The sequence below is a fragment of the Ranitomeya imitator genome, chromosome 4, assembly GCF_032444005.1.
Source record: "Ranitomeya imitator isolate aRanImi1 chromosome 4, aRanImi1.pri, whole genome shotgun sequence".
Taxonomy (NCBI): domain Eukaryota; kingdom Metazoa; phylum Chordata; class Amphibia; order Anura; family Dendrobatidae; genus Ranitomeya; species Ranitomeya imitator.
Genome location: NC_091285.1, coordinates 211,173,149 through 211,197,036, shown reverse-complemented (window position 1 = coordinate 211,197,036; position 23,888 = coordinate 211,173,149).

Genomic DNA, 23,888 nt, shown 5'->3' with positions numbered 1-23,888 from the left:
CTGCAGCACATTCCATTGGTCCTCTTGGCAGGTCTTGGAAGGGCAAAGTTTCTGTGGCCACTTCCTGTGCTGCAAATATATAAACTGCGCATGACCGCACGGCCATGCGCTAGTGTACATTTGCTTATGTGTGTTTGTTGTGAGTGCAAGTCGTCCTTGGATACCCCTTCCCTATTGAATGTCTGTTCGCGGAAGGTGTATGGTTGCTTTCTAGCGCCCGACTTATCCTACAGCACAAATCACACATTACAGCGTCCAGTTGCTTTGACCGCCAGTACGGCGCCGTGCACTTCCTCTGTGCTCTCCTTACCCAAGCCTGGGTGGTTAGTGGCGTTCGTCAGTGCGGCACCGCATGCACTCTTGTGCCCTAATATTGCTATTTAGCTTCCTTACACACCCAGTTGCGGTGTTGTGCCAGCAAGGGTCTAATCGGACTTCAATCCTAGTTGGGGTTGAGTTCGCTGACTACTTGCTCGCGCTCTATGTGCGGTACCGCGATCCTGTGACGCAACAGGATCGCTTCCTTCACGCTGGGTGAATTCTAACCCACGTGTGTATACTTATGAGTACCGCCATACAGTCCGTCATTACTTGGCAGCAGGTTCCATCTCTGCACGGTGGATCCCGGGCTGCGAACGCACCATACTCTATCTGTCTCATTATTTGGTGCGTTCCGCTAGCCCTAGCATTACACTAGCGCCAGGGTCTGGCTAGTAATGACGGACAAACAACAATCCAGCTGGAGGGTAGGTTGGCGGCTCTTGAGAGCGCAACCTCAGCTGTGGATGTTACCGCAGTTGCTGTACAGGCTGCTAGCGTGGCTGCAGCAACCCTGTCCATTGCCACCCCTGCTCCGACATTTTCTCGCCTCCCGCTGCCAGAAAAATTTTCTGGTGATAGCAAATTTTGTAGGGGATTTGTGAGTCAGTGCTCTATTCACCTCGAGCTCCTGGCTGCACGTTTTCCCACAGAGCGGGCTAAGGTGGGATTTATAGTGTCTCTCTTGTCGGACAGGGCATTGGAATGGGCTACGCCGCTGTGGGAGCATGGCGATCATGTGGTGCAGAGTGCTCCGCTGTTTCTGAGCACTCTGAAACAGGTCTTTTTAGGACCTCAAGTCACCCATGATACTGCGCTCCAACTGCTGGCATTAACTCAGGGTGAGTCCTTGGTCAGTCATTTTGCCGTCCAATTCCGCACTTTAGCTTCTGAGCTGGATTGGTCGGATAAAGCTCTTATCCCCATATTTTGGAGGGGCCTGGCTGACCACGTAAAGGACGCTCTAGCCACTAGGGAGATTCCTGCCACACTGGAGGAGTTAATAACTGTCTCCACTCGAATTGACCTCCGTTTTAACGAGCGGAGGTTAGAGCGAGCCCAGTGTAGGCAGAGGTTTCGGCTGGCTCCTACCTTCGCCAAACCTCTGGAATCTCCGGTCCTGGTTCCTGAGTCACATGAGGCCAGGGAAGTGTCACAAGTGGGATCTAAGTCCCGGACCGCTTGTGCACTCAAGGTCTGTCATGTTTGCCAGCAGTCAGGACATCTAGCCACCAGATGTTCTCAGCGGTCGAGGAAACGTCAGCGTCTAGTGGTAGTAGGTGGAGGTACACTAGACACGGCGACGTTTGCCTCTAAATTGTCCTTTAAGGGGACAATTACTATAGGCTCATTCTCCCACTCGGTAGAGCTCTGCGTGGATTCTGGGGCGGAGGGCAATTTTATGTCTTCTGCCTTCGCCCAACGTCACGCAATACCCCTGGTTATGCTAGCTCAACCAGTAACGGTACGAGTGGTGAATGGGTCGACACTGCCCTCACAGATAACACATCTGCAAAGAGTTTGTATGTTCTCTCCATGTTTGCGTGGGTTTCCTCCGGGCACTCCGGTTTCCTCCCACATTCCAAAGACATACTGATAGGGATTCTAGATTGTGAGCCCAATCGGGGACAGTGATGATAATGTGTGCAAAACTGTAAAGCGCTGCAGAATATGTTAACGCTATATAAAAATAAAGATTATTATTATTATTATTATAACACACCAGACCATCCCTTTTACTCTGTCCATGTCGCCATCTCATCAGGAGATTATATCTCTGCTCGTCATTCCTGAGGGAATTGATGAGGTCCTGTTGGGAATACCTTGGCTACGGTACCACTCTCCTCATATCGAGTGGTCCTCTGGCAGAATTCTGGGATGGGGCGAATCTTGTGGGGGTAGGTGTCAGAGGGAGTGCGTTCAGGTTGCTACTACAGAGGTACCCGCAGATCTTTCCTCTCTCCCCAAGCAGTATTGGTCTTATGCAGACGTGTTCTCCAAAAAGGCGGCGGAGATCCTTCCGCCCCATCGCCCCTATGACTGTCCTATTGATCTCTTGCCTGGTGCTGAGCCTCCCCGGGGTCGAGTCTATCCGCTATCTCTCCCGGAGACGGAGGCAATGTCACAGTACATCCAGGAAAATCTGGCAAGAGGATTCATTAGGAAGTCAGTGTCACCTGCTGGGGCAGGGTTCTTCTTCGTGCAGAAGAAGAATGGGGAATTGCGTCCATGCATAGACTACAGGGGTCTTAACGCCATCACCGTTAAAAATAAGTATCCTTTGCCCTTGATATCTGAGCTCTTCGATAGGCTTCGGGGAGCAAGGGTATTTACTAAACTAGATCTGCGGGGTGCTTACAACCTGATTCGCATCCGTGAGGGGGACGAATGGAAGATGGCTTTTAACACCAGGGATGGGCACTATGAATATCTGGTGATGCCCTTCGGGCTCTGTAATGCCCCAGCCGTTTTCCAAGACTTTGTGAACGATATCTTCCGGGATATGCTTTCCACCTCGGTCGTAGTCTATCTGGATGATATTCTCATCTACTCTCCAGATATTGACTCCCACCGGAGAGATGTTTGCAAAGTCTTCGACCTCCTACGGGCAAACTCCCTCTATGCCAAGTTGGAGAAGTGTATGTTTGAGCAGGAGTCCTTACCTTTCCTAGGCTACATCATCTCTGCCCCGGGATTGGCTATGGATCCTGCCAAACTACAGGCTGTGATGGACTGGCAGGAACCCCATTCTCTTAAAGCGGTGCAGCGCTTTATGGGGTTCATTAATTATTATCGCCAGTTCATTCCGCACTTCTCAACTTTGGTAGCTCCCTTGGTTGCCCTCACCAAGAAGGGGGCGAATCCCAAATTGTGGTCTGAGGAGGTCTTCAAGGCCTTTAACTCTATAAAGTCACACTTTGCTAGCGCTCCCATCCTACATCGCCCCGATGTTGATAAGCCATTTATCATGGAGGTGGATGCCTCTTCTGTTGGTGCTGGAGCAGTCCTCTTCCAAAAGGATGCTCAAGGTCGGAAGCATCCTTGCTTCTTTTTCTCCAAGACCTTCTCACCAGCAGAGAGGAATTATTCCATCGGGGACAGGGAGTTGCTAGCCATGAAGTTGGCTTTCTCGGAGTGGAGACATCTCTTGGAGGGAGCGCGTTTTCCCTTCCAAGTCTTCACAGACCATAAAAATTTGGTGTACCTGCAGACAGCCCAGCGGTTGAATTCTCGCCAGGCCAGATGGTCCTTATTCTTCTCCCGGTTTCATTTCACCCTCCATTTTCTTTCTGGGGAGAAGAACATTCGGGCCGACGCTCTCTCTCGCTCCGTTGTGTCATCTGCGGAGGAGGAGGAGGAGCCTTGGCTTATTGTCCCCACCGAGAGCTTGAGAACTGTGGCACCGGTTTCGCTAGAGTCTGTGCCTCCGGGCAAGACTTTTGTACCATCCAGTTTGCGACCGGAGGTTCTCTCTTGGGCACACTCGTCCAGGGTGGGTGGACATTTTGGTACCAAAAGGACATCTGAGTTACTGGCGCGGACATACTGGTGGCCGCATATGGCTCGTGATGTCGCAGAGTATGTTCGGGCGTGTGTCTCTTGCGCCAAGAACAAGACTCCTCGGCAACGGCCAGCTGGTTTGCTTTATCCTCTGCCGGTGGCGGACAGGCCCTGGGAGATGGTCGGGATGGACTTTGTGGTGGGCTTACCCAAGTCTCGTAACTGTACCATCATCTGGGTGATCACCGACCATTTTTCCAAAATGGTGCACTTGGTGCCTCTTCCACGGCTACCTTCTGCACGGGCGTTGGCTGTCTTGTTCGTCAAGCATATCTTTCGCCTACACGGTATGCCAGACAAAATTGTTAGTGACCGGGGTCCCCAGTTTGCGTCTCGATTCTGGAGAGAGCTTTGTCGTCTACTCAGTATTGAGTTGAATCTCTCTTCAGCATATCATCCCGAGACGAATGGGTTGGTAGAGAGGGCCAACCAGACCTTGGTCACATATTTACGACATTTTGTTTCTGCCAGGCAGGATGACTGGGCATCCTTGCTACCGTGGGCAGAGTTTGCACTTAACAATGCCGTAGCCGACTCCACCGGTCAGACTCCATTCCTCCTAAATTACGGCCAGCATCCGCGTGTTCCTGTGCCCATGCCTGTGTCTTCTGCTGACTCCAGGGTGGCAGACTGGGCTGTGGAGGCACGGGACATTTGGGACCGCACGCAGGATGCCATTCGGGCCTCCAAGGAGAGAATGAGGTCCTCCGCCGATGTTCATCGGCGCCCCGCTCCGACCTTTGCTCCTGGCGACTTGTTGTGGCTCTCCGTCCGTAACATCAGGCTGCGAGTTGAGTCCACTAAGTTTGCTCCTCGCTACTTGGGTCCCTTCAAGGTTCTCGAACAGGTTAATCCTGTGGTCTACCGTTTGGCTCTTCCTCCACGTTTGGGTATCACCGACACCTTTCATGTGTCCCTCTTGAAACCCGTATACATGTCCCGGTTTTCCGAGTCATCTGCCGGGACATCGGGTTCGTCTACGGACGATTACGAGGTGAACGCTATTTTGGGGTGCAAGGTGGTACGCGGCAAAAAGTTCTATCTGGTGGATTGGAAGGGTTATGGCCCAGAGGACAGGTCATGGGAGCCTGCTGAAAACATTCGGGCCCCACAGCTCATTGCTGCCTTCGAGCGTAGCGAGGCCCAAGGAGGAAGGGGGCCCTAGGAGGGGGGGTAATGTTAGGTCTCGAGTTCCCGCTTCTGCACAGGGGGAATATCGAGCCATCTCCGCTGCGGTCCCCCATTCTTATCCAGCCGCAGTGGAGTCTGCTCAGCAGGGACGTCGGTCCCAGCGTCTTGCTCAGTCTCACTCTGTACAGAGAGTTACTGCTGCTTCTTCAGCTTCTGCCATTAAAGCCAGTGCTGGTCAGCAGCGAGCAGACTTCTCTGGGACTAAGTCCTTGTCTGCACACACTGAGCATGCCCAGGGCAAGATCTCCCGTTGGAGATCGAGGGTCATGTGCTCAGGTCCTGCAGTACATTCCATTGGTCCTCTTGGCAGGTCTTGGAAGGGCAAAGTTTCTGTGGCCACTTCCTGTGCTGCAACTATATAAACTGCGCATGACCGCACGGCCATGCGCTAGTGTACATTTGCTTACGTGTGTTTGTTGTGAGTGCAAGTCGTCCTTGGATACCCCTTCCCTATTGAATGTCTGTTCGCGGAAGGTGTATGGTTGCTTTCTAGCGCCCGACTTATCCTACAGCACAAATCACACATTACAGCGTCCAGTTGCTGTGACCGCCAGTACGGCGCCGTGCACTTCCTCTGTGCTTTCCTTACCCAAGCCTGGGTGGTTAGTGGCGTTCGTCAGTGCGGCACCGCATGCACTCTTGTGCCCTAATATTGCTATTTAGCTTCCTTACACACCCAGTTGCGGTGTTGTGCCAGCAAGGGTCTAATCGGACTTCAATCCTAGTTGGGGTTGAGTTCGCTGACTACTTGCTCGCGCTCTATGTGCGGTACCGCGATCCTGTGACGCAACAGGATCGCTTCCTTCACGCTGGGTGAAGTCTAACCCACGTGTGTATACTTATGAGTAACGCCATATAGTCCGTCATTACATGGCAGCAGGTTCCATCTCTGCACGGTGGACCCCGGGCTGCGAACGCACCATACTCTATCTGTCTCATTATTTGGTGCGTTCCGCTAGCCCTAACACCAGACCTCAGGCCCTGTGCATAAAACAACACAATGTAGGTGGCAGAAAGTGGCTGACTGATATACCACAAACTAAAAGGACTGCAGTATATCCACTTTGTGATAAATTGAATCTCACTTTTTGGAGGGAGACTAAACCAAACCTCAGGCCATGTGCATAAAACAGCACAATGTAAGTGGCAGAAAGTGGCTGGCTGATATACCACAAACTAACAGGATTGAAATATATCCACAAAGTGATAATTTGAATCTCACTTTTTTTTTTTGGGGGGGAGACAAAACCAAACCTCAGGCCCTGGGCATAAAACAACACAGTGTAAGTGGCAGAAAGTGGCTGGCTGATATACCAAAAACTAACAGGACTGCAGTATATCCACTTTGTGATAAATTGAATCTCACTTTTTTGGGGGGAGACTAAACCAAACCTCAGGCCCTGTGCATAAAACAACACAATGTAAGTGGCAGAAAGTGGCTGGCTGATATATCACAAACTAACAGGACTGCAGTATATCCACTTTGTGATAATTTGAATCTCACTTTTTTGGGGGGAGACTAAACCAAGCCTCAGGCCCTGTGCATAAAACAACACAATGTAAGTGGCAGAAAGTGGCTGGAAGATATATGAAAAAATACAAGGACTGTAGTACAATTTCAATCTCCCTACAATGATCTCAGGACAAGTATGGCAGCAATAAAAAGGACTGCTGCACACAAAAGTGTGGACAAATCAACAAGATAACTGTGCAGAAAGGAGCAACAGGATTTTTGCTTTTATAAATGCAGTTGGTTTGCACAGCGGCATGCAAACAGCGATGCAGCTATCAGGGAGCCTTATAAGGCAGCCTGATAAGCTACAGAGCTGATGCACAAAAATATAGCCTCCACTGTCCCTGCTAACAAATGGTGGTGTTGGACAGTGGAAATGGCTACAGCACAAGCAGTTTTGGGGCTTAATCTTCCCTCCCTAACTATATCCCTTCTACTGATGAAGCTGCAGCAACCTCTCCCTATGCTACGATCGGCAGAAGTAAGATGGCGGTCGGCGTGCACGCCCCTTTATAGCCCCTGTGATGCCGCAGAAAGCAAGCCAATCACTATCATGCCCTTCTCTAAGATGGTGGGGACCGAGACCTATGTCATCACGCTGCCCACACTCTGCGTCCTCCTTCATTGGCTGAACAATGGCGCTGAACGCGTCATGCGAAACGCGACTTTGGCGTGAAGATCGCCGACCTCATGGCTGACCCCATACTATCATCGGGTCGGGTTTCATGAAACCCGACTTTGCCGAAAGTTGGAGATTTTTGAATTTGTCCAATCTGTTTCGCTCAACCCTAGCTGGATATTCTCTCTTTTCGCCTGGGTAGTTTCACCCACGTACAATAGCCCACATGGGCATTTCATAATGTATACCACAAAGTTGGTTTCACAGGTATAGTAGTCTCTGATCGGGTATGACTTCCCAGTAAGAGGATATATTACTTTGTTTCCCTTAATGATGTTTGAGCAACTCATGCAGCTCAAGCAGGGAAATGTGCCCTGGTCCTGTCCTGGTGAGATATGTTCTTTGTGATCCTAGACCCGCTCTTACTACTTTATCCTGTATGTTTTTGGGTCGTCTTGTATACATCAATGGTGGATCTTTAAAAATGGGAATAGTCGGATAAGCCTTGCTCAGAAGGGGCTAATGTCCCCGAATGAGGTTGTGTACCTTACGCATGGTGGGGTGATGGTTGTGTACAAAAGGAAGTCTCAGGTTTTTTTGTAGAGTGGCAGCCATGAGGAGGTTGGTTGGATAATTACGGGCCTTGAATTTATCTTTCCTGTATTCTAGTTTCTCTGGTTGAGGGGTTGGGAACAATTCTGGTCACTCTTTTAAATTTTGATCTAGGGAGGCTATCTTTAGTAGACTTTGGATGACAGCAGTTATACAATAGGAGGCTGTTACAATCCATCAGTTTCATGTAGATGTCTGTGCTGAGATTGCCCATGGCATCCTTGAGCACTTTTGTGTCTAGGAACATGACCTTGTTTGTGTGGTGTTTGTTATGATGCGGTGGTCTAGGAGCAACATGGAACGAGCTCTGAAGGAAGTGGTAACTGTACTGACCGCAGTCCCTAAGCTCAACACAACACTAGAAGCAGCCGTGGAATGCTCCTAACTAGGGTTGAGCGAAACGGGTCGAACATTTTCAAAAGTCGCCGACTTTTGGCTAAGTCGGGGTTTCATGAAACCCGATCCGACCCCTGTGCGGGGTCGGCCATGCGGTACGCGACTTTCGCGCCAAAGTCGCGTTTCAATGACGCGAAAAGCGCCATTTCTCAGCCAATGAAGGTAAACGCAGAGTGTGGGCAGCGTGATGACATAGGTCCTGGTCCCCACCATCTTAGAGAAGGGCATTGCAGTGATTGGCTTGCTGTCTGCGACGTCACAGGGGCTATAAAGAGGCGTTCCCGCCGACCGCCATCTTACTGCTGCTGATCTGAGCTTAGGGAGAGGTTGCTGCCGCTTTGTCAGAAGCAGGGATAGCGTTAGGCAGGGTCCATTAACCACAAAACCGCTTGTGCTGCAGCGATTTGCACTGTCCAACACCACCCTCGGTGTGCAGGGACAGTGGAAGTTTTTTTTTTTTTTTTTTCCCCCTCAGCGCTGTAGCTCATTGGGCTGCCCTAGAAGGCTCCCTGATAGCTGCATTGCTGTGTGTACGCCGCTGTGCAAACCAACTGCTTTTTTCAAAGCACAAATCCTCTTGTTCCTTCCTTTCTGCACAGCTATCTTTTTTGTTTGTCCACACTTTTTATTTCATTTGTGCATCAGTCCACTCCTTATTGCTGCCTGCCATACCTGGCTGAGATTACTGCAGGCAGGGAGATAGTAGCTGCCTGCCATACCTGGCTGAGATTACTGCAGGCAGGGAGATAGTAATTGTAGGACATTCCCTGTTTTTTTTTTTGTTTTTTTTTTGGTGGGAGATTAAGATTGGCAATTTGGCATTTCTGCTAGAGTGCCATCCCTGTGTGTGCCATCTCTCTCACATAGTGGGCCATAGAAAGCCTTTTCATTTTTCTGTATTTTTTTTTGTGGGGTGTATAAATTCTCCCTGATAAAAATACAGTGGGAGATTAATATTGGCCTTTGGGCTTGTGTGCCAGTCCTGAGTGTGCCATCTCTCTCACAAATAGTGGGCCATAGAAAGCCTATTTTATTTTTTTTGGGGTTTTATAAATTCTCCCTGAAAAAAAGGGAGATTAATATTGGCCTCTGGGCTTGTGTGCCAGTCCTGAGCGTGCCATCTGTGCCAGCCCTGAGCGTGCCATCTCTCTCACAAATAGTGGGCCATAGAAAGCCTATTTATTTTTTTTTTGGTTTTATAAATTCTCCCTGAAAAAAAGGGAGATTAATATTGGCCTCTGGGCTTGTGTGCCAGTCCTGAGCGTGCCATCTGTGCCAGCCCTGAGCGTGCCATCTCTCTCACAAATAGTGGGCCATAGAAAGCCTATTTAATTTTTTTTTTTGTTTTATAAATTTTCCCTGAAAAAAGGGAGATTAATATTGGCCTCTGGGCTTGTGTGCCAGTCCTGAGCGTGCCATCTGTGCCAGCCCTGAGCGTGCCATCTCTCTCACAAATAGTGGGCCATAGAAAGCCTATTTAATTTTTTTTTTTGTTTTATAAATTTTCCCTGAAAAAAGGGAGATTAATATTGGCCTCTGGGCTTGTGTGCCAGTTGTGAGCGTGCCATCTGTGCCAGTCCTGAGCGTGCCATCTCTCTCACAAATAGTGGGCCATAGAAAGCCTATTTAAATTTTTTTTTGGTTTTATAAATTCTCCCAGAAAAAAAGGGAGATTAATATTGGCCTCTGGGCTTCTGTGCCAGTCCTGAGCGTGCCATCTGTGCCAGTCCTGAGCGTCCCATCTCTCTCACAAATAGTGGGCCATAGAAAGCCTATTTTATTTTTTTTGGGGGTTTTATAAATTCTCCCTGAAAAAAAGGGAGATTAATATTGGCCTCTGGGCTTGTGTGCCAGTCCTGAGCGTGCCATCTGTGCCAGCCCTGAGCGTGCCATCTCTCTCACAAATAGTGGGCCATAGAAAGCCTATTTATTTTTTTTTTTTGTTTTATAAATTTTCCCTGAAAAAAGGGAGATTAATATTGGCCTCTGGGCTTGTGTGCCAGTTGTGAGCGTGCCATCTGTGCCAGTCCTGAGCGTGCCATCTCTCTCACAAATAGTGGGCCATAGAAAGCCTATTTAAATTTTTTTTTGGTTTTATAAATTCTCCCAGAAAAAAAGGGAGATTAATATTGGCCTCTGGGCTTCTGTGCCAGTCCTGAGCGTGCCATCTGTGCCAGTCCTGAGCGTCCCATCTCTCTCACAAATAGTGGGCCATAGAAAGCCTATTTTATTTTTTTGGGGGGTTTTATAAATTCTCCCTGAAAAAAAGGGAGATTAATATTGGCCTCTGGGCTTGTGTGCCAGTCCTGAGCGTGCCATCTGTGCCAGCCCTGAGCGTGCCATCTCTCTCACAAATAGTGGGCCATAGAAAGCCTATTTATTTTTTTTTTTTGTTTTATAAATTTTCCCTGAAAAAAGGGAGATTAATATTGGCCTCTGGGCTTGTGTGCCAGTTGTGAGCGTGCCATCTGTGCCAGTCCTGAGCGTGCCATCTCTCTCACAAATAGTGGGCCATAGAAAGCCTATTTAAATTTTTTTTTGGTTTTATAAATTCTACCAGAAAAAAAGGGAGATTAATATTGGCCTCTGGGCTTCTGTGCCAGTCCTGAGCGTGCCATCTGTGCCAGTCCTGAGCGTCCCATCTCTCTCACAAATAGTGGGCCATAGAAAGCCTATTTTTTTTTTTTTTTGGGTTTTAGAAATTCTCCCTGGAAAAAAAAAGGGAGATTAATATTGCCCTTTGGGCTTGTGTGCCAGTACTAAGCGTTCCATCTCTCTCTCTCTCTCTCTGTCAGTGGGCCATAGAACGCCTATTTTTGGTTTTATTTGTTTTCTAAATTCTCCCTGAAAAAATCATTTTATTTTATTTGGTTTCTAAATTCTTCCTGATAAAATCACATTTTTTTTATTATTTTTTTTTCTAAAGTCTCCCTGAAAAAAAAAAAAAAAAACAGTGGGAGATTAATATTGGCCTTTCTGCTTGTGTGCCAGTCTTGACTCCTGGGTGCGTCATCTCTCAGTCAGTGGGCCATAGAACGCCTATTTTTGGTTTTATTTGTTTTCTAAATTCTCCCTGAAAAAATCATTTTATTTTATTTGGTTTCTAAATTCTTCCTGATAAAATCACATTTTTTTTATTATTTTTTTTTCTAAAGTCTCCCTGAAAAAAAAAAAAAAAAACAGTGGGAGATTAATATTGGCCTTTCTGCTTGTGTGCCAGTCTTGACTCCTGGGTGCGTCATCTCTCAGTCAGTGGGCCATAGAACGCCTATTTTTGGTTTTATTTGTTTTCTAAATTCTCCCTGAAAAAATCATTTTATTTTATTTGGTTTCTAAATTCTTCCTGATAAAATCACATTTTTTTTATTATTTTTTTTTCTAAAGTCTCCCTGAAAAAAAAAAAAAAAAACAGTGGGAGATTAATATTGGCCTTTCTGCTTGTGTGCCAGTCTTGACTCCTGGGTGCGTCATCTCTCAGTCAGTGGGCCATAGAACGCCTATTTTTGTTTTTATTTGTTTTATAAATTCTCCCTGAAAAAATCATTTTATTTTATTTGGTTTCTAAATTCTTCCTGATAAAATCATATTTTTTTTATTATTTTTTTTTCTAAAGTCTCCCTGAAAAAAAAAAAAAAAAAACAGTGGGAGATTAATATTGGCCTTTCTGCTTGTGTGCCAGTCTTGACTCCTGGGTGTGCCATCTCTCTCTCTCTCTCTCTCTCTCTCCAATTGTGGTCCATAGAAAGCCTACATTTTTTTTCCTTGATTTGGGTTCCAAAATCTACCAGAGAAAATAACTCCATCAATCATTGGTAGAAAAATATTGGCCTCTGGGCTTGTGTGCCACTCCTGATTCCTGTGTGCGTCATCTCTCACTCAGTGGCCCATAGAAAGCATATAGTTTGTTACATTTGTTTTCTAAATTCTCCCTGCAAAAATCTTTTTTTTTTTTGGGGGGGGGTTTCTAAAGTGTTCCTGAAAAAAATAAAAATAAAAAAAAAATAATAGTGTGACATTAATATTAACATTTGTGCTTCAGTGACAGTCCTGCGTGTGGGGCATCTCTCTAATTTGCAGCCACCAAAAAAAGAGTGTGTAACATTGGGCCTGATTTTCGCTGTGGTCTCACCAACCTGTAAAGGGGTAGCTAAATCATACTGAAGTTATAGCTCACCGTGTAAGTTGTGTGACTGCAACAAATAACGTTAGTTTGGTTACGTTTTTAAAACAATGAGGAAGTCTAGTGGAAGAGGTCGTGGCCGGGGGCGTTCATTGTCAGCTGGTAATGAGGGTAGTGGTAGTGGTGGAGCATCAGGTGGTCGTGGGGGAAAAAATATTGCACCTAAGTCTGGAGCTGTGGAGCCAGGTTCGTCGTCCGGCTACACAAGGCCTCGAACGCTCCCTTTTCTGGGATTAGGAAAACCGCTTTTAAAGCCGGAGCAGCAAGAGCAAGTTTTGGCTTATCTTGCTGACTCAGCCTCTAGCTCTTTTGCCTCATCTCGTGAAACTGGTAAAAGTAAAAGCAGCGCGTCGTTAGTGGATGTTCACGGTCAGGGACAAGTCACTTCCTTGTCCTCTTCAGCAAAAACAACAACAGAGAAGAATGCAGCAGGCGACACAACGGGTTACTCCATGGAGCTCTTTACACATACCGTCCCTGGCTTAGAAAGTGAAGCAGTTAACAGTCCATGCCCATTACAAATTGAATCTGACATGGAGTGCACTGACGCACAGCCACAGCCAGACTACTATGCTGGTCCTTTGACTCAGACCACAACATTGCCCTCGCAGGGTGCTGATCAAGAATCAGACCCTGATGAGACTATGTTGCCCCATCACGAACGCTATACCACCGAACGACACGGTGACACAGACGAAGTTGCGCAGGAGGTACAAGAAGAGTTATTAGATGACCCAGTTCTTGACCCCGATTGGCAGCCATTGGGGGAACAGGGTGCAGGCGGCAGCAGTTCTGAAGCAGAGGAGGAGGAGGGGCCGCAGCAGGCATCAACATCGCCACAGGTTCCATCTGCCGGGCCCGTATCTTGCCCAAAACGCGTGGCAAAGCCAAAACCTGGTGGAGGACAGCGTGGCCATCCGGTTAAAGCTCAGTCTGCAATGCCTGAAAAGGTATCCGATGCTAGAAAGAGTGCAGTCTGGCATTTTTTTAAACAACATCCAATTGATCAGCGCAAAGTCATCTGTCAAAAATGTTCTACTTCCTTAAGCAGAGGTCAGAATCTGAAAAGTCTCAATACTAGTTGCATGCATAGACATTTAACCACCATGCATTTGAAAGCTTGGACTAACTACCAAACGTCCCTTAAGGTTGTTGCACCCTCGGCCAATGAAGCTAGTCATCAACGCAACATCCCTTCCGGCAGTGTAGGACCACCATTTAGCGCACCACCTGCTGTATCTGTGCAGGTATCTTTGCCAGGCCAAAGCAGTCAGGGTCAGGGAATCACCAGTTTCGTAGTAGGAAACACTGCATCTAGGGCACCGGCGGCAACAATACCATCTCCCACCGTCTCTCAGTCTGCCATGTCCACCGGCACCCCCGCTAGTTCCACGATCTCCAGCTCTCCAGTCCAGCTCACCCTACATGAGACTATGGTTAGAAAAAGGAAATACTTAGCCTCGCATCCGCGTACACAGGGTTTGAACGCCCACATAGCTAGACTAATCTCGTTAGAGATGATGCCCTACCGGTTAGTTGAAAGCGAAGCTTTCAAAGACCTGATGGACTACGCTGTACCACGCTACGAGCTACCCAGTCGACACTTTTTTTCCAGAAAAGCCATCCCAGCCCTCCACCAGCATGTTAAAGAGCGCATCGTCCATGCACTCAGGCAATCTGTGAGCACAAAGGTGCACCTGACAACAGATGCATGGACCAGTAGGCATGGCCAGGGACGTTACGTGTCCATCACGGCACACTGGGTAAATGTGGTGGATTCAGGGTCCACAGGGGACAGCAAGTTTGGGACAGTTCTGCCTAGCCCACGGTCTAGTAAACAGTTGTCTGTAGCCGTTCGCACCCCCTCCTCCTCCTCCTCCTCGTCCTCCTGCAGAAGCAAGAGCTCGTCCACAGACCGCAGTCGCACAAACACTCCATCCGCACCTGCCACTGTTGCACACCAGGTCTCCCATTATGGGGCAGCTACTGGCATACGTCAGCAGGCTGTATTGGCTATGAAGTGTTTGGGCGACAATAGACACACCGCGGAAGTTCTGTCCGAGTTCTTGCAGCAAGAAACGCAGTCGTGGCTGGGCACTGTAGATCTTGAGGCAGGCAAGGTAGTGAGTGATAACGGAAGGAATTTCATGGCTGCCATCTCCCTTTCCCAACTGAAACACATTCCTTGCCTGGCTCACACCTTAAACCTGGTGGTGCAGTGCTTCCTGAAAAGTTATCCGGGGTTATCCGACCTGCTCCTCAAAGTGCGTGGACTTTGCGCACATATCCGCCGTTCGCCTGTACACTCCAGCCGTATGCAGACCTATCAGCGTTCTTTGAACCTTCCCCAGCATCGCCTAATCATAGACGTTGCAACAAGGTGGAACTCAACACTGCACATGCTTCAGAGACTGTGCGAACAGAGGCAGGCTGTTATGTTTTTGTGGGAGGATACACATACACGGGCAGGCAGTAGGATGGCAGACATGGAGTTGTCAGGTGTGCAGTGGTCGAAGATTCAAGACATGTGTCAAGTCCTTCAGTGTTTTGAGGAATGCACACGGCTGGTTAGTGCAGACAACGCCATAATAAGCATGAGCATCCCCCTAATGCGTCTGCTGATGCAAAGTTTGACGCACATAAAGGATCAGGCGTCTGCACCAGAGGAAGAGGAAAGCCTTGATGACAGTCAGCGATTGTCTGGTCAGGGCAGTGTACATGACGAGGTACCGGGCGAAGAGGAGGTGGAGGATGAGGAGGATGATGGGGATGAGTATATTTTTAATGAGGAAGCTTTCCCGGGGGCACGGGAAATTGGTGGCGTGGCAAGGCCGGGTTCTGGTTTTTTGAGGGACACAAGTGACGTAGATTTGCCTGCAACTGCCCCTCAACCAAGCACAACCGCAGATTTGACAACGGGAACTTTGGCCCACATGGCGGATTATGCCTTGCGTATCCTCAAAAGGGACACACGCATTACAAAAATGATGAACGATGACGATTACTGGTTGGCCTGCCTCCTTGATCCTCGCTATAAAGGCAAATTGCAAAATATTATGCCACATGAGAACTTGGAACTAATATTAGCAACAAAACAATCAACTCTTGTTGACCGTTTGCTTCTGGCATTCCCTGCACACAGCGCCCGTGATCGTTCTCACACGAGCTCCAGGGGCCAGCAGACCAGAGGTGTTAGAGGGGCAGAAATCAGAAGTGGCGTTGGCCAGAGGGGTTTTCTGACCAGGTTGTGGAGTGATTTTTCTATGACCGCAGACAGGACAGGTACTGCAGCATCAATTCAAAGTGACAGGAGACAACATTTGTCCAGTATGGTTACAAACTATTTTTCATCCCTTATCGACGTTCTCCCTCAACCGTCATTCCCATTTGATTACTGGGCATCCAAATTAGACACCTGGCCAGAATTGGCAGAATATGCATTGCAGGAGCTTGCTTGCCCGGCAGCTAGTGTCCTATCAGAAAGAGTATTCAGTGCTGCAGGTTCAATACTAACAGAAAAAAGGACTCGTCTGGCTACCCAAAATGTAGATGATCTAACCTTCATTAAAATGAACCACAACTGGATTTCAAAATCTTTTGCCCCACCCTGCCCGGCTGACACCTAGCTTTCCTATGAAAAGGTCTTGCCTGTGGACTATTCTGAATGACTTTTCCAATCTCGTAATTTTCTTCACCTGATTGTCCAGCATACGACATGTTTCCACCTCACGAAATGGCCAAACTCCCCACACGGGGCCGTGCTATCGCCACTTTGCGCTTGGACCCTTGAGAGTGCTGTTTGTCTGAAGAGGTGGGTGTGGCCGCTTTTGGTCGACGGCACTGCCACTGGGTCCCTCATAGTACAATAAAGTGTCTCTGGCGGTGGTGGTGCGCACCCAACGTCAGACACACCGTTGTAATATGAGGGGCCCTGTGCCTGTAACGCCGGCCACAAGACAGTTCCCCCCCCCAGCTCAAACAGTGCTCTACCACTAGCAAAATTATCTCTCACAGCTTCACCAATGTGTAGTCTAGGCGCTGACATCCTTCAATGCCTGGCACTGACAATACCATTGTTTTGACATTTTTGTTATGTTAGGCCTTCGAAGCCTGTCTGCGGTCCCTTCTTTCTACAACTACTACACTGACCAGGCCACTGCTGGCCGTGTTACCCTGGAACCAATTTAAAAGTGCCTACAGTCAGCCCAATTTTGTTATGTTAGGCCTTCGAAGACTGTCTGCCGTCACTCCTTCCACTAGACTTCCACTGACCATACACTGCTGCCCATGTACCCCTGGAACCAATTTAAAGTGCCTACAGCCAGCCCAATTTTGTTATGTTAGGCCTTGGAAGCCTGTCTGCGGTCACTCCTTCCACTAGACTTCCACTGACCAGACCACTGCTGCCCGTGTACCCCTGGAACCAATTTAAAAGTGCCTACAGCCAGCCCAAGTTTGTTATGTTAGGCCTTGGAAGCCTGTCTGCGGTCACTCCTTCCACTAGGCCTCCACTGACCACACCACTGCTGTCCGTGTACCCCTGGAACCAATTTAAAATTGCCTACAGCCAGCCCAATTTTTTTATTTTAGGCCTTCGATGCCTGTCTGCGGTCCATTCTTTCAACTACTACTACACTGACCAGGTCACTGCTGCCCGTGTACCCCTGGAACCAATTTAAAATTGCCTACAGCCATGTGTTATTATTTTAGGCCTTCGATGCCTGTCTGCGGTCACTCCTTCCACTAGGCCTCCACTGACCACACCACTGCTGTCCGTGTACCCCTGGAACCAATTTAAAATTGCCTACAGCCATGTGTTATTATTTTAGGCCTTCGATGCCTGTCTGCGGTCACTCCTTCCACTAGGCCTCCACTGACCACACCACTGCTGCCCGTGTACCCCTGGAACCAATTTAAAATTGCCTACAGCCAGCCCAATTTTTTTATTTTAGGCCTTCGATGCCTGTCTGCGGTCCATTCTTTCAACTACTACTACACTGACCAGGTCACTGCTGCCCGTGTACCCCTGGAACCAATTTAAAATTGCCTACAGCCATGTGTTATTATTTTAGGCCTTCGATGCCTGTCTGCGGTCACTCCTTCCACTAGGCCTCCACTGACCACACCACTGCTGTCCGTGTACCCCTGGAACCAATTTAAAATTGCCTACAGCCATGTGTTTTTATTTTAGGCCTTCGATGCCTGTCTGCGGTCCATTCTTTCAACTACTACTACACTGACCAGGGCACTGCTGGCCGTGTACCCCTGGAACCAACATCAGAAAATATAAAAATAAGTATTTTGCTTATAAAAAAGAAAATACTGGTGAGATATCAAATGCAGACATTTTAACATTAAAAACAAACACACAACTAAAATCTGGTACAGTACTAAAAATGGCCACCAGCTACAATTACTTTCTCCTGCAAGTAGTTAACTGAAAGTTTTTTTAAATTGAAAACACACATATGGCATCCACCGAGTGTTGTCCTGTCGCGTCTTCTTTATATTATTGCCGAGAAGATGCAAAATAATGAAAATAATAAAATCATTAATTACCAAAATAATAGAGAAAGTCAACACCACATTGCAAATAAACATTCATTCCAAATAAAGAAGCAGGGCGCGTCCGAGGGTGAGTATATACCTAATAAGAATCTAATCACCCTCGGACGCGCAATGCTTATTTCCAACAGCCTTCCTTCCTAAGAATCATCCCTTCCGTGGTGTAGAGAGACGTTGTGTTACACTCCAAGGTGTTCCCCAGGTTGCCTTTCCTGAGCTTCGATCTACCGGCTCTCGTTTAGTAGTTGTTGGATACTACGCTGCATTAGGCCTTCAAATTGGGTATGGGGTGTAGAGAGATGGTGTGTTCCACTCCAAGGTGTTCCCCAGGTTGCCTTTCCTGAGCTTCGATCTTCCGGCTCTCGTTTAGTAGTTCTTGGAAACTACACTGCATTAGGCCTTCAAATTGGGTATGGGGTGTAGAGAGAGGGTGTGTTACACTCCAAGGTGTTCCCCAGGTTGCCTTTCCTGAGCTTCGATATTCCGGCTCTCGTTTAGTAGTTATCGGAAACTACGCTGCATTAGGCCTACAAATTGGGTATGGGGTGTAGAGAGAGGGTGTGTTACACTCCAAGGTGTTCCCCAGGTTGCCTTTCCTGAGCTTCGATATTCCGGCTCTCGTTTAGTAGTTGTCGGAAACTACGCTGCATTAGGCCTACAAATTGGGTATGGGGTGTAGAGAGAGGGTTTGTTACACTCCAAGGTGTTCCCCAGGTTGCCTTTCCTGAGCTTCGATCTTCCGGCTCTCGTTTAGTAGTTGTTGGAAACTACGCTGCATTAGGCCTTCAAATTGGGTATGGGGTGTAGCGAGAGGGTGTGTTACACTCCAAGGTGTTCCCCAGGTTGCCTTTCCTGAGCTTCGATCTTCCGGCTCTCGTTTAGTAGTTCTTGGAAACTACACTGCATTAGACCTTCAAATTGGGTATGGGGTGTAGAGAGAGGGTGTGTTACACTCTAAGGTGTTCCCCAGGTTTCCTTGCCATTGCTTCGGTCTTCCGACTCTCGTTTAGTAGTTGTAGAAAAGTACACTGCATTAGGCCATACAAAATGGGTATGGGGTGGAGAGAGATGGTGTGTTACACTCCAAGGTGTTCCCCAGGTTGCCTTTCCTGAGCTTCTATCTTCAGGCTCTCATTAAATTGTGGTTAAATGGAACAACTGCATTTGGCGTACTAGTTGGTTTGGGGCCTACTATCGGTGTCTGCCACTCCTTGCTGTTCTCCTCCACTGAACAAAGCTGTGCCGCCTGTTTACTACGGTTGCCAATTTTGAACTGCATTTCGACTACTTACTGATTTGGCCCTACTCTCTGTGTCAGCCTCTCATTCCAGTTGTCCTCCACTGCAATGCCCCCTGGTTATTCCTGTGTTACCAATTTTGAACTGCATTTAGCCCACTTTCTTCTTTGGGCCTATATCTGTGTTTCCACTTCATCGTGCCCATTGCCCAGCCAGTGATAGATGAGTCTGCTGGTACATTGACCCATAACGCAACATTCCCCGTGCACGCTACACAACAACATTGTGACCCTGCTGAAAGTCAGGTTGCTCTTCCCGCATACCATACCACCTTACACGGGGACAAAGAGGAAGGTGCAGATGAAAGTGCAGGTTCCTTCATCAGGTGGGGGGAGGAATACTAGTTGGCGACGTCACTGGCACAGGGCCTCTCATAGTACGCAAAAGTGTTGCTGCCGGTGGGAGGCGCCCCCGCCGTGCAAACACACCGCTGTACTTTGAGGGGCCCTGTGCCAGTGCCAATGCCAACGAGTGGGCCCCCCCTGCTTGCTCAGGTTCACAGCACTTGCAAAGTTGAAATACTTACCTCTCCCTGCTCCACTGCCGTGACGTGGTCCAGATTTCCTGGGCCCACTAATTACTTGAACCAGCCCTACCCCCCACAACTTTAGCCAAATGACCCCCAATTTCAAATGCCTTCCAATTATTATAAGGTAAATTACGCTTGACAAGCTTCATTAAGGAGAATGGATGGTTTTGACATTAAAATGGGCACTCTAGGTGTTTTCCTGGCCCCCACTCACTGCCGACTATGCTGCCCCATTGACTTGCATTGGGTTTCGTGTTTCGGTCGATCCCGACTTTACGTCATAATCGGCCGATTTCACTCGACCCGACTTTGGACATAGTCGGGTTTCGCAAAACCCGGCTCGACTCTAAAAAGGTCAAGGTCGCTCAACTCTACTCCTAACTCTTCCTATGCATCTCATCACAGCCTAAGAGCTAACTACCCCTAAAGACAGAAGCAGGAAAACTATCTTGCCTCAGAGAAAATCCCCAAAGGATAGATTAGCCCCCCACAAATAATGACTGTGAGTGGAGAGGGAAAAGACATACACAGAATGAAACCAGGATGAGCACAGGAGGCCAGTCTAGCTTGATAGATAGGACAGGATGGAATACTGTGCGGTCAGTATAAAACACTACAAAAATCCACGCAGAGTTTACTAAAAATCTCCACACCTGACTAAAGGTGTGGAGGGTAAATCTGCTTCCCAGAGCTTCCAGCAAGACAGAATTAATTCATACTGATAAGCTGGACAAACATAGAAAGCACTGAATGGATAAGTCCACAATCTGTGAACAGAACAGAGCAAGTAAGAACTTAGCTTTGCTGAACTGGTCAAGAAAACAGGGAAATCCAAAGAGATGTGAATCCAACCAGAAACCATTTACAAGTGGCACTAGCTGAAGGAACAGCCAGACCTAAATAGCCGAGCAGAAGAGAAGATAAGTGGAGGCAGCTGATGACAGCTAACTCCATGGAGCAGCCATACCACTTGAAACCACAAGAGGGAGCCCAAGAGAAGAACTCACAAAAGTGCCACTTACAACCACCGGAGGGAGCCCAAGAGCCGAATTCACAACAGTGTTACAATGTAAAAGACAGTTCTGGAATGACTGTGTTGATGGTCTCAAAGAACTCCAAAAGGCTGGGGCAGGATATCAGCTGACTACTGCAGCTGACATACGGCACTATGTGGCAAGAGTGGTCACGGACAACTCCTGGCACATTAAACCCCGGAACACTGCGATCAAACATGATCGAAGTGATCCTGTGGCACAGGGATGCATCGCGCAGGGAGGGGCTCCCTGCGTGCTTCCTTGAGACCCTCGGAGCAACATGATGATTGCGTTGCTTCGAAGGTCTCCTACCTCCTCCTGCCTGCATGCCCCGGATCCAAAATGGCCACGGGGGCCTTCCGGGTCCTGCAGGGAGGTGGCTTGCAAGCGCCTGCTCAGAGCAGGCGCAGGCAAGCCTCCTTCAGTGCCTGTGTGATTGCTGATCTGACACAGTGCACTGCAATGTGTCAGATCAGCGATCTGACACTATAGTATGATGTTCTGCCCTGGGGCAATGTTACAAAGTAAAAAAAAATATTTACACATGTAAAAAAAAAAATCCGAAATAAAAAAAATATATATATTGTTCCAATTAATACGTTTCTTTGTCTAAATAAAAAAAAAATTAAAGTACACATATTTAGTATCGCCGCATCCGTAACGACCTGACCTATAAAATTGTCCCACCAGTTAACCCCTTCACTGTAAAAAAAAATGAGGCAAAAAACAACGCTTTATTATCATACTGTCGAACAAAAAGTGGAATAACACGCGATCAAAAAGAGGATTAAAAAAACATGGTACCGCTGAAAACGTCTTCTTGTCCCGCAAAAAAAAAGCCGCCATACAGCATCATCAGCGAAAAAATAAAAAAGTTATAGTCCTTAGAATAAAGCGATGCAAAAATAATTATTTTTTATATAAAATAGATTTTATGGTATAAAAGCGCCAAAACATAAAAAAAGATATAAATGAGGTATTGCTGTAATCGTACTGACCCAAGAATAAAACTGCTTTATCAATTTTATCAAACGTGGAACGGTATGAACGCCCCATGAATTGCTGGTTTTTGTTCATTCTGCCTCATAAAAATCAGAATAAAAAGCGAACAAAAAATGTCATGTTCCCAAAAATGGTACCAATAAAAACATCAACTCGTCCCACAAAAAAATTACTCTGTGGACCAAAATATGGAAAAATTATAGCTCTCAAAATGTGGAGACGCAAAAACTATTTTTTGCAATAAAAAGTGTCTTTTAGCGTGTGGCAGCTGCCAATCATAAAAATCCACTAAAAAACCCGCTATAAAAGTAAATCAAACCTCCCTTCATCACCCCCTTAGTTAGGGAAAAATAATAAAAATTTAAAAATGAATTTATTTCCATTTTCCCATTAGGGTTAGGGTTAGGGCTACAGTTAGGGTTAGCGCTACAGTTAGGATTAGGGTTGGGGCTAAAGTTAGGGTTGGGGCTAAAGTTAGGGTTAGAGCTGGGGCTAAAGTTAGGGTTAGGGCTACAGTTAGGGTTGGGGCTACAGATAGGGTTAGGGTTGGAGCTACAGTTAGAGTTAGGGTTGGGGCAACAGTTAGGGTTAGGGTTGGGGCTACAGTTAGGGTTAGGGTTGGGGCTACAGTTAGGGGTAGGGCTACAGTTAGGGTTAGGGTTGGGGCTACAGTTAGGGTTAGGGTTGGGGCTAAAGTAAGGGTTAGGGTTGGGGGTTTCCACTGTTTAGGCACATCAGGGGCTCTCCAAATGCGACATGGCGTCCAATCTCAATTCAAGCCAATTCTGCCTTGAAAAAGTAAAACAGTGCTCCTTCCCTTCCGAGCTCTTCCTTGTGCCAAAATAGGGGTTTACTCCAACATATGGGGTATCAGCGTATTCAGGACAAATTGGACAACAACTTTTGGGGTCCAATTTCTCTGGTTAACATTGGTAAAATTAAAATTTGGGGGGCTAAAAAATCATTTTTGTGGGAAAAAAAATATTTTTTTTATTTTATGGCTCTGCATTATAAACTGTAGTGAAACATTTGGGGGTTCAAAGTTCTCACAACACATCTAGATAAGTTCCTTGGGGGGTCTAGTTTCCAATATGGGGTCACTTGTGGGAGGTTTCAACTGTTTAGGTACATCAAGGGCTCTGCAACCCAATGTGACGTGTTGTGAATTCTGTGGCTGAATTCACTCCTGTGGTCACAAGTGGTACTGCAGCTTCTGAGCTTCTTCCCTCAGGTGTTCTGGTGAGCTCGTTAACTGCTTCATTACTTAACTCCGCCTGATGCTGCTATCCTTGCTCCTTGTCAATGTTTCAGTGTTGGATCTGAGCTTCTCCTGATTGTTCCTGTGACCTGCTGCTCTGTATAGCTAAGTGCCTTTTGCTTTTTTGTTGCTTTTTTTTCTGTCCAGCTTCTCTTTTTTTTTGCTGGAAGCTCTGAGACGCAAAGGGTGTACCGCCGTGCCGTTAGTTCGGCACGGTGGGTTTTTTTTTTTGCCCCCTTTGCGTGGTTTTGCTTTAGGGTTTTTTGTAGACTGCAAAGTTCGCTTTACTGTCCTCGCTCTGTCCTAGAATATCGGGCCCCACTTTGCTGAATCTATTTCATCCCTACGTTTTGTCTTTTCATCTTACTCACAGTCATTATATGTGGGGGGCTGCCTTTTCCTTTGGGGAATTTCTCTGGGGCAAGTCAGGCCTATTTTTCTATATTCAGGCTAGCTAGTTTCTTAGGCTGTGCCGAGTTGCCTAGGTAGTTGTTAGGCGCAATCCACAGCCGCTTTTAGTTGTGTTTAGGATAGGATCAGGTGTGCAGTCTACAGAGTTTCCACGTCTCAGAGCTCGTTCTTGTATTTTTGGGTATTTGTCAGATCACTGTGTGCGCTCTGATCGCTAAGCACACTGTGTTTCTGGATTGCCTTCATAACACCTGTCATTAGCAAACATAACAGTGACGCCTTCAGACCATTCCATCTAAGTCTGCAATCCAAACAGCGCTCTTTCCCTTCTGAGCTCTGCCATGCGCCCAAACAGTGGTTTCCCCCAACATATGGGGTATCAGCGTACTCAGGACAAATTG